This window comes from Amblyomma mixtum, chromosome 2, assembly GCF_055824585.1.
Source record: "Amblyomma mixtum isolate Tamu chromosome 2, ASM5582458v1, whole genome shotgun sequence".
Lineage (NCBI taxonomy): Eukaryota > Metazoa > Arthropoda > Arachnida > Ixodida > Ixodidae > Amblyomma > Amblyomma mixtum.
Genome location: NC_143013.1, coordinates 33,791,034 through 33,795,656, shown reverse-complemented (window position 1 = coordinate 33,795,656; position 4,623 = coordinate 33,791,034).

The following is a 4,623-nucleotide window of genomic DNA, read 5'->3' as shown; positions in this document are numbered from 1 at the left end:
TCCGAGATGTGCACTGTTTGGAGCGGTAACCACGGTCTTCTAGAACGTCAGTGTCCACACGACGGACCGGAGCACGGCAAAAAAGGTCACGTGAGTGATGTGCCGAGTGCGACAACACACCGAGGGAAGGAAAATTCTACGAACTGCTGTCCTCTTCGCTCATCTCGCGCTGCCCTCTATTCGCGAGCAAACTCAGCGTAAGGGGGCACTGTGATGTCTGGCGGCTCACAACAACGTGACAGCCCGTTGAAAAGGGGTGTGAACGTGGACGTGATCATCGTCATCATAAATATATTGCTACACTGGGCAAGATGATGTATTTGCAAAGGTCCGTACGTGGTCTGTGGATGTGTCCATGCATATAACTGGTCGCTTTGAAAATGTATTGCTGTTCCTGGCTTGCGATGAAATTCGCGCTGGTTTGTGGAAAGCGGTCACGTTTTTGACGGTGAGCGCTTAATTCTGACGTGCTCTAGAATCCCCATGGGCACTGAAGCCGAAGTTGTGACATTATTTGCGTGACAGATCCGCATATGAGATAGCGGTCTGACTGAGAGATGCATTTACGGAGTCAACAGTAGAGTAACCAAGGTGCTCCAGCTGTGTCCCCAAGAGATGGAAGTACGTCAGGACGGTGTTCATTCATTCCCACAGATAAGGACCTCGGTGAGTTTGCCATCAATGAGCATGAAAGCCAAGGCGCCGCGCTCGCCAGATGTTCTTTCACTCTTCGCGCTCTCTTATGTGCCGCGTTGTTGCCGCTAAATTTTTCGTTGCAATTAGCAGTAGAAAAAATTCTTCGAGTCGAATGCTAATTATGCTCTCAGTAGCGAATATGAAGCTACCTTTGGCGAAAAGGGCAGCAAATAATTCAGGGGCACTTTGACTGTCTAAAGTATAGTGTCGAACCGGAACCGAACCTGAACCCGAAACAGGAACAGAACCCGAATTTTCACCCGAAACCGTAGCTGAACCGAACCCAAAGCCTTGCCATTACTGGTGTACCCACCACGTGATCGTATCTCCATGAAGGTGGGTCCAGACGTGCGGACCGAATCGCGGATGGTACGCGCGCGTCAGCGCGGTTATCGTGACACGTGCATCCGGGAGTCGGTTTGAACGTCGGGCATTCACACGAACGCAGCGGACAATCCGCGCATACTCTCGCCCACAGCGGGCTTGCGCTGTTAGCGTGGATTCGAAAACTCAGCTGCCGAGAGTTTAAACATGAACGCCGAACGAAAACGTCGTCTCGCCGCACTGGTTGTCGCCATTAAAGCGTCTGAGGGCGAGAAGGAAGCTTTCGCGTCTAAAACGGTTATGTTGGACAAAGTCAAGGTTGGAAAAACAGTGTTTGGCCATGCAGGACCTGCTGTATGAGGACCTGCTTGAATGCGACCCGGAGAGTACAAACGCTTGCTGCGGCTTAGTCCAGAGCAGTTTTACCAGATACTGGCTCACAGAGCTCCTTCTCTCCATATTCACTCAAATAAGCAGAAACAACAAAGCTAAGCGGGTATTTACGCACACGCTCAAATACACAGTACGACGCAGTGAGAGAAATACGAAAAGGAGGACACACAATGCTGCACTCGAGCTGCAAATGCGGCGAAAAGCGCGCCAAAACGAAAGGCGCCAGCACGGAGCAAAGCCGACTTCATTCAGGATAGCTAGCCAGACGAGCGCACCTAGAAGCAAAAACAATCCCGGTCCGCCGACAAGCCCTCGGACTGAAAAAGGCGCTGGCCTTTTTCATTCGGTCCGCGGTCCGGGCCCAGAAAAGTGCACGCCGCCGGCTCAAGGTCGCTCAGAGCAGGGACGTTCACGTTACGTGGCACGCGGACAGCGCTGACGCGCCCGGACCATCCGCGATCCGGTCCGCTCGTGTGCGGATGCTGCGGATGCAGAGGGAGTTGGAACTGGTCCAGAACGTCAGGGCGATGCAGGAGCAATACGTCTACGCCGATCCCGGAGCTTCGAATGCGGAGCGAGTGGAAAGGATTGTCCGACAGAGCCACCGCACGTTTGCTCTCTATCTGCGGAAGAAGTCACTGCGGCGACTTGAACGAGCTAGCTGTGGCAGCGCGTCGGGTAGAAGCCGAAATCTCGGCAGCCTGCGCCGCCGCTCTACGCGCTCTATCACACCAAAAGAGTCCTAGATTTTTCGTGCAGGACTAACGCATTTAAAAATTCCTTTCCTTGAGCACTATTTGCGATTGGAATTGTTATCCGCCGATACGGTCAACTGTACAACGGTTTCGTGATTCCTCTGCGCCCTTGTGCCTCCCCCCATCAAAATGCATTCATGTTGTAAACAGTATCTTGTGTCTTTGTTCTGATTTATCATTCAACGTCCTGTATCTAATTGTTTGCTGTTTCTGAATTTGTTGATTTGTATTGTCCACTCCTGCCTAAGTCCTGTATCTTAGGTCTGTAAAATAAGTAAAAAAATTTTTACCAGCACTTCTGACAGATACTCTCGGCTTGTATGCTGACACGCGAGTTTACGGCTACTTTTTCGGTTTGTCAAGCAAGAGAAGCGGTATTTTCGGTAAAATAATATTTATATTGCATTTGAACCACATTTCCGAGATAACTAATTAGCAGTGTTTATGTGAAGAAGAACTTCTTGTTGGGTGAGTTGTACAACGCGGAAAAGAATTTTTTGGAGCGTTTCTGATGGTTTGGCGCGCAGGGTTTGATTTGCCTCCTTATCCTCTCCTTCCCCTCTTTGTAGGCACGTGTGCACGCTGCCTATAAAGCGGCACTGAATCTAATAAACACCAGTTGATAGTTTGCGCTCTTTCAGTCTCTCTGTCACAAAATTCGGCGCATTTTAGAAACAAAGAAAAACCGCCGCGCGCACGGCGTCTCGCCAGCGCGAGCCCAACGGGAGAGAGGGAAAGCCCCGCCGAGCGCGTGCCTCTCTCTCCACCGATACGGCGTGCGCGGAGGTAATGAGTCATCCACGCCGAAGATTCTCGAACATGCGAGTCGGTTCTACTGCTGACCGGAGGAAAAGGGCGTAGCCTTGCGTGCACTAAGTCACGTCCCCCTCCTCTGCACTCGGACGTCGGCGACGCCGCCACGACGGCGCCACGCTAGAACGCGCTGGAACCTTCGCGAAACGACTCCTGACTCTGACCAATGGGGACGCGCGGCCAGTGAGAAGACAGAAGGGAGACAGCACTGCAAATGCTGCGTGTATGTGCGCGCCTACTCTGGCGCGTTGAACAAACAGACGTGAAAGCGAGCCTATAACAGAAGGACGCTGACAGCTATCAGTCAGTCCGAACCGCCGTTTAAGCTTCGTCGAAGCGCGCCCGTTCGACTCCCGGGAAAACACCACTCGGCCAGCAACGGACCAACGAGACAACGTTCGCCAGTCTGCGGGACGGCATCGTCGTGGAACTCTGGTCATCGGACTGCCGCAGTGCCCGGTGAACAAATTGTGTTTTGTTTGTTTACCTCTCTCTCGTGTGTTAGTGCACTTTAGGTGCAATATTTCCTTTGAGTATTGTATTCTCTCTCGAGTTTAACTTTGCACGTGTTGCATTGTTCTGTTAATCACTTTGTATGTGTTTGTACTAGTGATTGTGAAATACTCTGTATCATCTCTTTGCTATATAAACCTTGTTTTGTTTTGTGAACCTTTGGCTCCGACCCATTCTCTGGCTTGCGACCAGCGAAAGCTGGGCACCGAACGCCCAAAAACCTCTTGTCACTTGGTGGCTGGTCTCCGCTGAGTTTGCCACGCTGAGTCGAGGGCATCTCCTTCGAGTCCGAGACTGCTACCCCCACACGCTCTAAGGGTGTCTGGGAGCTTCCCACTTAAAAGTGCGCGAAGTCTGGGTGACAATATATTCTGGCGTCCGCGACAGGACGTTTGGTGTTGCAAGCACAGAGAACGGAGAAAGAGTCAGAAGGAGTTTACGAGTCGTAAACGAGTGTTAGCAGCAGAGCGATATTGTGAGGTGCCGCGCCGAAGCGGTTAGTGATGTTCACCGTGTAGAGGTATTCATTGCCTTGAATGTAGAGTTCGGTCTCCAAATATGAGCTTTAAGGAGCTAAAGGAGCTAGTAGAGGCCGGTCTCCAGATGGGGATGACCGGAGCCGAACTGCGTAAATGGGTGGACCAGGAAAGAGAGAGAGCTCGAGAAGAGAGAGAGAAAGAGAGGCAAAGGAGACGTGAAGAAGCCGAAAGAGCTTTTGAAATAGAAATGGCAATCATTCAGAGGAAGCTTGCTGAAATTCGGCTTTCGAGGAACGTCAAGGAGCCAGTGGAGCTTAACCCCGAAGAGGCCGGGTGGAAGACTAACCAGTCTATTTTATTGACAAACACAGAAAAGGTTGTAACTAGCTCCACCAGTGAGAATGAGGTTGTGGAAAGCCTGTTCCTGCAATTGAAACCACAGAGAGTGAAGAACAGACCGGAGTGTCGCTTTTTCAGGAAACTGATTGTGTAGCTACTGCTGAAGTAGTAGGCACTGAAGTGAAGGCCAACTTGACGGTTCAGTCAGAGGGGACCCTAGAGCAGCCGCCTGAGGACGAAGAAGCAGTTGAGATCTCTATGGAGGAGTCCGAGTGCTACACCTCTGAGTCCGGCAGTGAAGACCATGAGAA